Source organism: Electrophorus electricus, chromosome 15 (genome assembly GCF_013358815.1).
Source record: "Electrophorus electricus isolate fEleEle1 chromosome 15, fEleEle1.pri, whole genome shotgun sequence".
Classification (NCBI taxonomy): domain Eukaryota; kingdom Metazoa; phylum Chordata; class Actinopteri; order Gymnotiformes; family Gymnotidae; genus Electrophorus; species Electrophorus electricus.
The window spans coordinates 6,284,460-6,295,597 of NC_049549.1; the positions used below are offsets into that span (position 1 = coordinate 6,284,460).

Genomic DNA, 11,138 nt, shown 5'->3' on the forward strand with positions numbered 1-11,138 from the left:
CTCTCTCTCTGTCTTCATCTGTCTTGCACACACACACACACACACCAAACAAAGGAGCAAGCAATCTGCTGAGGAACCCAAAGGAATCTTTCCTTTGCAGTGTGGTATCCTTTATCTGGTGCTAATGCTAACAGCATAGGTTGGATCAGTGTCCCAGCTTCACTAGAGCACTGTGCTGTCTCTTTGCCCGTGAAGCAGCCATCTGTCAGGAGCTTTAAGCTCAGCACTATTAAAGCAGTGATGGTGAAAGGTCACTCTGGGAATGACATCAATAAACTTGTGAATTAATGCAAAACAGAGAGGGGAAACGATAGCAGCGCACTCAGCGGCACACCTGGGTTCAGCTAATCTTCTGCTATGGAAACAAATCAATTAGAGCTACAGCAATTAGGCTCCATCGGATCCAAACAAAAAGAAAAGCAGGTTTCATACGTCATGGTTTAATGCAGAAGCTTTTTACTGTAACCAAGGCAGCAAGAGAAGTACAAATGAAATAGACAAACGTACTGGCCTCCTCTACAGCCATAAATAGGGTTGCCAGGTGCCATTTAACAATTCCCCATACTGGAGCAAAAAAAGGGGTAAAAATCTAATTTTCTAATCTAAGTTTGCACAAAACTAAAGTAAAATTTGTCTATGTACATCTGTATCTTTTTATAATTTTCGGTCTGTTTGTTCATACTAAACGATTTAAGTTGTTATTTGGCTAGCTAAATCACCTTCAAACTAACAAAATTATTTATTTGTTTAGTAAAACATCACTTGTATAAAAAGGTTAATATTCTGCATATACAACCTAGAATACAAACCTTTACCCTGAAATTTCAATTTCCCTATGTTAGAAAAACAAAACAAAACCATTTAAAAATGTACTTAAACATTGTCTTGTGTAGGCCTACCATACAGTGTAAAATCGACCCAAACACTGCAACGCAATTAATTTATACACCTAAATAATGTTCCAGTCCTAAGAGATACAGCGTTTCATCAAACAAACTGGTCAAAACAACAAATCAACCTTTTGCTACATATAAAAAAGAGCCAATAACCTTGCATAAATAATAAACAGTTTTAAAATCTGAGCAAGTATAATAGAAATATGCGAAGAGGTGGTCCTACATTACTGATTTATTCTACCTAATCATTAAAGGCCCTGGCTGGCCGGTCAATTAGAACGAACCGCGTCCCCACCTCGCAGAAACGGCACTGAATTTTGCCTGTGCTTAGAGCTCCCCCTGCCGTTCATATACAGCACTCTCGCTATTGTCTTTCTCCAAATGAGCCATGTTAGCTTCTACTGTACATAATCAGTTATTGAAAGAGCAATTCTTTATGATTCAACCTACACTGCTTCCCAGGGAGGACATCTACAAGGAAGCTGTAAGAAAAATAAAAGAGAACTATAAAAGCCTTTTAAATGAATAGCAAACAATGATGCTGTTTTAACTTGTTTGTCTTAGCATGCCCAGGAACATCCAGAGCATTACAGTCTGTGTGCGCGTGCACGCACATGTGTGTGTGTGTGTGTGTGTGTGTGTGTGTGTGTGTGTGTGTGTGTTTTAACACAGTGTTTGATCCAAACAGGTTTGTGTGATTTGAAACAGTGGTGAGAGTGCTTTGCTGTCAGGTTGGCAATTCACACAACCTTCTCTGCTCTCTTCAACTCACTGTTTATTAAAGCTGTGCAGGGTCATTATAAAGTGCACAAAATAACATGGCCAGTGCTCAAATACTTATTAAGAATTTAAGTGTTTACTTCTAAAGCCATGTGTTGTGAGCATTTTACTCTCTCTCTCTCTCTCTCTCTCTCTCTCTCTCTCTCTCTCATATTGATTGCTATTGTTCATTCTCATTGTGCCATTATTGTAAATAATTACTACAACCTTTCTTTCTGTGGCCCAAGGGAGAATTATTAACATATTAACATCTGTAGCTTGTTTCTCTGCAGTGCCATAAATTCCCTCTAATCAAGACTTAATAATGATAAGTGGATTGGGGAATTAGCCAACTGATGAGCATTGTGCAAATCTTCCTGCTGATTACTGGAGTGAAACACTTCATTTAGCATGATACCGTGAGCTAGGTGGACTAGCCCAATTAGTCATTAGTTATGCTTAGTCATCAAACAGCTTTGAAGAAAAGCAACTTTATGCATTTCTCTCTATGCATTTGTCTCAATAATTTCAGAATTTTCAGAATTTGTATTGCGTTTTTACAAGACGTTGTCACAAAGCGGCTTCACAAACGTCCAGATCCAAGCCCCCAGCTGAGAAAGCCAAAAGCAACAACAGCAAGGAGGAACTCTCTAAGATTATGGGGAAGAAGCCTCAAGAGGAATCAAGTCTCAAATAGATCTATTTGACAGTCTATTTGAGACTTGATTCCAGTACTCTGGTCCAAATCACACAGCACAACGGCATATAAATAAGATAAAATTTACAACACAAAAGGTATGACTTAGGAATGTATAGAAATCAGGGATAACAGATAATATTATCTTAACAATGAGACAGAGTAAGCAGTAGAAAATAAAGGACTGATGTTAGGAGCTAATAGTGGTTATCTGGAGGGAGTAAATACGAATTAGGCCAATGTGGCTATGAGGGGCTGCGATTAGGCATGGTAGGATGGGGACTCAGTATGGAGTGTATAAAATTCAGTAGGTAAATGTAGTCTCCTCTGAAGGGCAAGAGGGTGAGAATAGCTGAGGGCTTCTGTTTTCATGCCCAAACAGATATATGGGAAACCCAAAGTTGCATGCAGGAATACCTGGTGTCTGTTGAACTAGCACCAGCATTAAACAGACAACAGTAGTAAGAGCAACTCTGAGAATTTGAGAAAGCCAAGAAACACAACAGCAAAAGCAGGAGGAAGAAGGTAAACATTAACATTTGTATATCAGTAAAGTTGTGGCAGTACATTAAAAGCACATAACATACAAATATGGCACTGTTAATGTATGCTGTTAAAATATCATCAATGTGCATATTATAAGAAATTATCTAGATGCTTGTACAGATAAGTAAGTTTTACTACAGGACAGTTAAAGTGTAAACAACAGATAAACACGTCATAAGAAGTTAACCATAAGTGTAAATAGGTATATTTTGTCTAGATCTAAAAGGGGAGAGTTTGTCTGAATCCTGAACTGAGGCAATTGTGAGCAATTGTGAAGCAACTGGAGTTTAGTCTTTGTCCACACATACACAGCTATTTTTTTAAATGCAGCTTTTCATATGTATTTTGGCCTTTTGTTCACATGCAAACTGCATTTTGGGTCACTGAAAACGGACCTTTTGCAAAACTCCTTCCAGGGTGAAGATGTTCAGAAACCGTTTAAAGTGTTTTCACGTAGGCAAGGAAGACCGAGTTTATGTCTTTTAACATCAAGAGCTTGTGCTGTTCTCTCCTTTGTTTGATGTCAGAATGTGCACCATTCTCTCCTTTGTTTACATGATGTAATTTTGTGCACTGGAAGATATAGCTGAAATAATGCAATTTTAACAGGACTAACAGGATTTTTTACATGTTTACACATAAATGCAGTTACTCTATATTGTGATACTAAGAAACAACTCCATTTCATTATCAGTCCACATATATGATTCCCCCCTTCCTCATTTCACTATTGTTGTTAGCCTACCGGTAATAACTGTTAAGGCTTCTGATTGGCCAGCATGCTCTTAACAGCACTTAACAGCATTTTTTGCAATTTGATGTGGATGAACATTTTTTTTTAAATCACTGCTTGTGTGGACAGGATCTTTGTTAATGAAGGAGTAAAACCCCTATTTAAAAAAATACCCATGTATGTGTGGACTAGGGCTTATTAGAGCTTGCAGCTAGAAAACCATTACAATGGTCCAGCTAAGAGATAATGAAAGTGTGAATCAGCTTCCCTGCATCTTTATGAGAGTATATTTTGGAGTATTACACAGATGAAAGAAAACAGTTTTGACAATGTTTCAAATATGCAAATCAAAGTAGACATCTGATTCATAGATGTTTTTACAACTGTGCTAGAAATAACTGGGAAACAGTCTAGATTCAGAGCAAAATTAGAAAGTGTGTTTTTCTATGCCTTAGCACGAAATAATAGATCCTTAGTTTGATATGACTAGGAGGAAATACTTTTTAATCTAGCCTTTAATGCCTTTGAAAGACTGCTCTAATCTACTGAGACTAATGGTATAATTAGTTTGGCTAATACATAAAACCTTGTGTCATCAGCATAACAGTAAAAATGAACACCATACTTATGAATTAAACTACCAAATTGCAGCAGGTAAATCGAAAATAGTAATGGGCCAAGCACTGATCTTGGAGGTACCCCATATTTCACTTGTGTAAAGTCAGAAAGTTAATTGTTTACATTAACAAATTGATAGTGGTCAGTCAAATAGTACGTAAAACAGGACAGAGCCTATACTTCAGGAGATTTTTCTGCCTGTGTAGGAGGATTCTATCATCTACAGCATCAAGTGCTGCACTATATCTACCTACACAAATAATCTTGTATATTCTAATCATGTGATCTTTGCAGAAGTACAAACCATCTTAAAATGTTTCCAAAGAGCCAGGGGCCAGGAAAGAGACAAAGCTTGGAGGAACACAGCATAGGCCTCTCAGGATGTTGCGCTTTCCACAGACTGTATTTAGTTAAAGGTGTGTGTGTGTGTGTGTGTGTGTGTGTGTCACACCAATAGCAACTTAAAAGCAATAAATAATGTCAAAATAAAAGTGTATATGGTTAAAACCAGAAATAAATAAAATTAAAATCATATATATATATATATATATATATATATATATATATATATATATATATATATATATATATAATGTAGTTATATTAAATATTTTATATATATATATATATAATAAAATATAAATATAGTACATATATAAAATACATATAGAAATTTTAATATATTTATATATATACAATGTAGTTATATTAAATATATATATAAAATATAAAATATAAATATAGTACATATATATTAAAAACATATAGAATATTTAATATATTTATATTTTATATAATATATATAGTATTTAGTATAACTACATATATATATATATATATATATATATATATATATATATATATATATATATATATATATATATAAATTTAATTTTATTTATTTATAGTTTTAACCATATACACTTTTATTTTGACATTGTTTATTGCTTTTAAGTTGCTATTGGTATGACGTCGCTTGCGTGCTTTACGTTTGTGTGAAATGTGTTGGTTCTGGAGTATAATGGATACTAGTTCGGTACTAAGTGTCCACTTTAAATATACTTAATCCTAAGAAAAGACATTTGATAATTATATATTGGTACCTGTACCTTTACATATTTCAGAACTTGATGCTATTTTATTTGGGTAGATATCCAATGGACAAATGTCCTCGTGGGTTCTAAACTAAACTAGCAGGGTATGTCCCAGTACCGGCCATTCTCGTTATCGCCTGTAGATATGTCTTGCAGACATGCAACAAAGCTAAAAGTAGGTTTTACTTTTTAAAAAATTCTAATTATTTGTGCACGAATCTCATGTTTCCCAGTTACTGTAAATTTTAGGTAGTGAGTGAGTGATACCCAGAATGTGGTAAGGGCCATCGAGTGTAGAGAGATGTAAGTTTAATTGCTGTATTATCATAACATTTAAATTGTGCACTGCGTTATTTTGCTATTGCATATTGTTTATTTTATTTTAGATATATTTGTATCGCTTGGTCTATTCCACTCCATTTATTTTTATTTTCAACTAAATTGATTAAACTAGTTTCCTCCTATTGTCCGCTACTCTTCTAAGAGGTAGCAGTCAGAAGAAACCTGAACAAAAGTATTTTTGTGTCCTGTTTGGTTTGGATACAACGCATGTTTGTTTGTTAGCTGTGTCCCTTACCCTTAGCTAGTTGTTGTTTGAATTAGTTACTGTTCTCTTGAAGTGTGTATACTTCAGTTATCCCCAAAAGTTAACTTTAGGTTCTGCTTTGCTGCTGCTAAAAGAATGTTGAAACAGTGACTTTGGGATCTTCTGTATTGCTATAGTGACATCTTTGTGCCCACAGAGAAGGACTGTACACAGAGTGATATGTTGCAGCACAGTATTAGCACCAGTGATGTTGCACTGATTCAGTTCTATTCCACACTGGCTACCCTTAGCTAAAAAGTAAGGTGCAGAACAAAAAGTGACATTTTTGAGTATTTATTTGATGTCACAATGTTACACAAGCAATCCAGTTGTACAAGTATAATTTGCTTCATTCTACATATGAACAACTACACTGTATATATTTTTCCACATGTGCAACTAAATATTGAGAGTGAAAACCAAAACAGTCTGCTGACTGTTCATTGGCCAATTTCTAATAATTTGGTGCCATGACCAAGATAGACTGACACTTTTCTAATGTCATTATCCTGAACCACACGAGGCACAAGGCAACCAGCTCACTGACTTGATGGCAGAAAGAGCATGTTTCCATAAATTGCATCTCTCACTGACACAGAGTGCAGAAAACATGACTTTTGCTCTATCCATGAGCTACTGTCCAGTTCTCCATGCTGGGAAACTTGGACATGGGTGCAAAAGTTGATCCAAAAGGTACTTGGACCAAAGGGAGAAAGCTAGTAGTACCTGAATTGCTACTTCACTATTTGTCCAATCAAATTCATTCTCTAGGTCACACAGGAGTGGATAAAATGGGTCATGATGAGGAAACACAACAAACAGATTTTAGGACCTAGGTTGGCTGTTCCTTATCAGGTTCTGTTAATTGCAGATTCTGCTGTTAAATGTGAAGCAAAGAAAATATGGGCACATGTTGTACTACTCCCCAGGACTGAGCATTAGGGACAGTCAGCAGAGGGTGGGTGAAACACAGAGCCTCAGGGAAGAATTATGGTTTATAGTCCATGGGGGGCCACCCCTGCAGGTAAAGATTTCAACACACTGTGCATAGTCTTACTAGCCCTCTCTGAAGGAAAGATGGACAATAGAAAACACGGAAAACTAACTGTGGTCAGAAGCCAACTAAACAGTGATCATAAAAAAATGAAAATGACAAAATAATTCAGAATTACAAAATCAGTGAACAGCTTACTGCATATATTTATCTTTCACTCTCTCTCTCTCTCTCTCTCTCTCTCTCTCTCTCTCTCTCTCTCTCTCTCTCTCTCTCTCTCTCTCTCTCTGTCCCTGTTACAGCTAATAAGCTGAGGATCTAGATGCCCTGATGCAGCCTGTTGCCTGAAAAATGATATTACAAAATCAACAAACTGAACTCCTGATAACTCCTGGAACAAATCATGCAGAACATCTGGACCTTTGCCACATACCATACTTGCTGTACTAAACTGTGCTACTTCATGGGAATACATACATATGCCATTCAAGAGCATACAATGCCAATATGTTGAAGCCAATCAACATATCTCCATGAACTGTATAAATAATTATCAACCATTACCTGCTGGTATTGTGTATACATGGCACCACAGGACCACAGCAACATCTAAGCTACCTTTGCATAAACAAATAATGCGTTTCACAAAGGAAACAACCTTCCCAGAGTTGGAAGAACAGGCAGACCTACCATTCTTTCTGAGACATTCTTTGTGATGGAGTCATAGAACATGGGGCCAAAACAAGTGCAAATGTAGTCAGCACACACAGTATCACACTTTGGATTTAAGGTTAGTGAGGGAGGAAGCAGAAGTAATGGAATGCTTTACTTTTGATATATGAGGCAGTGTTTTTGCTCATCCTTTTGGTAGTCAATCCATATGTGTCCCACAGCTCATAAGTGTACACAAGGGAATTTCTTGTTCTGCACACCCAGTCTCAAACTGTAACACATTCTCAATTTTACAAATTCCTGTAGCTCAACCAATTGCCATAACATAACAAAACCTGAAATTAATGAATGTTCTGTCCCAGGAGAAGATGCATGGAATACCACTTCGCTGCCTACAAGTAGTATGTCCTATCTCATTACTCTGCATAGGTTTCCATGGTGTTTAGATTCTTTTGGCACAATATTTTTGAATTAGGAGTTTCTGTTACTTAATCTAATGATGGCCTGTTTGTTTCAAGTCTGTGCTTGTAGCAAGATTATCTGAAATTTGTGTTATTTATCCTATCCTGTATAGTTTGCCAAATGAAGGTTTAACCATCTAGATTTCGGTAAGGGCATGTTTGCCTGACTGGCAAGCCTGCATTTTCATGGTGTACATTGACTAATTGATTCTCCATTAGTGAGAAAACAAAGGTGGAATTGAGTGAATTCATATACCCCTCTAATATTTTTTTTGTTTGTGATTATTTCTGATTTTGATTTATATTGTTTGATATATGTACATCTGAGGTGTACATTTGTACTTCTAGAATTTTTGTGAATGTTTCTGTGATTGTACCTTGTCCCTCTGTGATAACAGGCACTAAGGTCAGGAGGTAATAACATTCTTGGAGCTGCCCTCCTTTGTCTCCTCTCATCTTAAGTTTGATTACACTTCGAATTGAAGTTTCTCCATGCATGAAAATATGAGGGTCAACACAGTCTCCTGACTCTTAACTGCCAAATTTCTAACAGCTGTCTCCATGAGAACTGCTACACTTAAAGGGGTGAAAGTGTGATAACCAATAAATAAATGAATAAAATATTAAATAATGTAAAATGCTAAAATTGTATAATTTCAAAAATTATACAATTATATTTAGATAAATAAATTATATAAATTAAATGGAAGTATTTTACAATTACTGAGTCTTGGGCTCTGAGGCTTATGTCCTTGCCTGTCACAGCATGTCATTGTTTGAAGCAGTTCTGAGTGGATGTAGGGCACAATGGCATATTACATTTTGTGCAGTAATTTTGTTTTCTGTTTAGGGTCCAAGCACATAGTGCTTGAAATTGTATTGCAATTTAATTTTGCCCTTGTTGCATATGTGGAGAAGTAGTCTGGCATGCGCAAGCCTTCACAGGCTGGCTGAGGTGTATCTGAAGCAGAAGTAAACTCTTCTGTGAAGGTGCCAATTCTATCTGCAGAATAAAACTATTTACAATGGCAATGTCTATGAAATGGGAAAAAGTCTTATGCTGCTTTTTTATATGTAGGATGTTGTATGAAATCAAACCATCAGACAAATCCAGTCAACCCATATATTGACTGCAACCCATTGCACTTACTGCACTTACTAAAATGGTTGCAAAAGTCCATTTTCAGGGCCTTTTACCCACCTGTTCATTTTGTTTCCTTGCTTAGGTTTTTGTGGATGGTGGAGTTATCAAGCTATTTGGATCTCTTTGGATCATATGGGCTTTGTAAAAGTTCCTAGGTTGGGAAAGCAGAATCAACATCTGTCTCTAACAAATCTACTACAAGTGGGGACGTGAAGTGAGGTGAGAAGGTTGCAGCCAATCAGAATCTGAAGCATCCCTACAACACATTAAACAATTACATAATTATGTGGGGATTTGATCTAAATGGAATGAAAAATCATGGCAGTACAGGAGGTATTTTTATGTTTAAGAAAGACTTTGTACCCCCAACTGGTCACCATGGTGTTAATAAGCCCTTTTCTGAGTTAAAGTTGTTGTTTATTTACCCATACATTGTGGAATAAGTTGTAAAATACATAAAATCCCAGCCTGTATTCAACCAATTTCATATTTTCCATGAGTCAGTATCATCAGAACTGGAAGGTTGACCTGGGATCTCTGATAGAATCATCTGAATATTACTGTGACGGTATATGTGTTCTTGGCAGATGTTTCTTGTAAAGTTTTTTTTTGTTTTTTGTTTTTGTCACAAACTACTATGAAATCAAGTGTAAGCAGACCCTCAAATGCAGGCCTCCTGACATTTTTTCTCACACTAAAATGTATACTTGAAGATGGGCAAGTTTAGAATTCCCAAGTGCTTGAAATTTTCCAGACTTTCTCTTTACATGTCACTTAACAAACACAAAATAATATGAATATTCCAGATCTGCTAATCATGATGATTCCAAATAGGTTCATTCAGTTCTTTGACCATATTTGTGAATTTGATTAGAACAGCTGTATTGATTGTTTGAGATAATTACACACTCTTGTGTTGATGGGAAAGTACCTACCCATCAAAACTGATGGTAAAAGAACTGACTGGTAGAAGAAAGAGCTCAATTTTTTCACTGGCAGAGCATGAGCTGATACAGTTAGGTTTAAATAATTTAATCACCAAAACCAGCATTTTACACTATAAACCATGATATTTTAATGGGCAGACTTGAAAACTTGAAAAGAATAAAATTAGTTTAAACAGATAAGGTTTTGCCTGGGTTCTGTCCTACTTGACACACTATTACCAATTACTTACTGTAAATGGCAAGCCTGTCCCACAAGGTTCTGTTTTAGGCTCCTTTTTACTTTCAGTATATATATAGCCCCTTGAACATGTAATTCGCAAGCATGATTGGTGAACAAATTGTGACCCTCTCCTTATGGAGGTCAGTTGGTTCCTGTGGGCCCAGCAGGTGTTCTTGCAGGCCATGACTCAGGGTTAAAGTTAGGGTTAGGGTTAGAAGGGCAGCAAAGAAACCAGTGCCCTCTATCAAATGAATTATAAGCCAAATATATACAGCACCAAAAATGGAAGTTGGTAAGATCTTGAAACTGTTGTTCAAAGGACTATGCAATATATCATTTGAAACTGAGTGAACTGGTTCTGTTTGTGTGTTTTGAAACCAGTGTCCATTTGACACTGATGATCACACAAAACAGCAGGAAACTTCAAATACGTGAACTGACTGTTTGATTGAAAGCATAATCTGCATTGAGCCAAATAAGGTTAAAGTTATGTTTTATTTAATGGAGACAATGTAATAAATGATCCAAAAATATACTCCAATAATATAATCAATTTACTATATTACATATTAATGAATGAAATACAGCACTATAGAGCCTCATGAAATATTTTAATTCTCATTAGTGTATCATATATACATTTTTATAAATATTTGTGTTTTACCTTTCATAAATGTAAATCACACACATGCACACACACATGCACACAGACACATTTTTCCCACAGAAACTATAACAGAAGTTGGAGATCTGTAGAAGTTTGGACAATGG

The 11,138-nt window shown here is 36.0% G+C and overlaps 1 long non-coding RNA gene across 1 annotated transcript; it reads left to right on the top strand.

The window, feature by feature from the left end:
• Positions 1-5,266: 5,266 nt before the first annotated feature.
• On the top strand, positions 5,267-9,084 carry LOC113588320. The gene is made up of 2 exons (XR_003411837.2): positions 5,267-5,518; positions 7,226-9,084. It is a non-coding gene; the product is annotated as an uncharacterized LOC113588320 (long non-coding RNA).
• Positions 9,085-11,138: the final 2,054 nt, after the last annotated feature.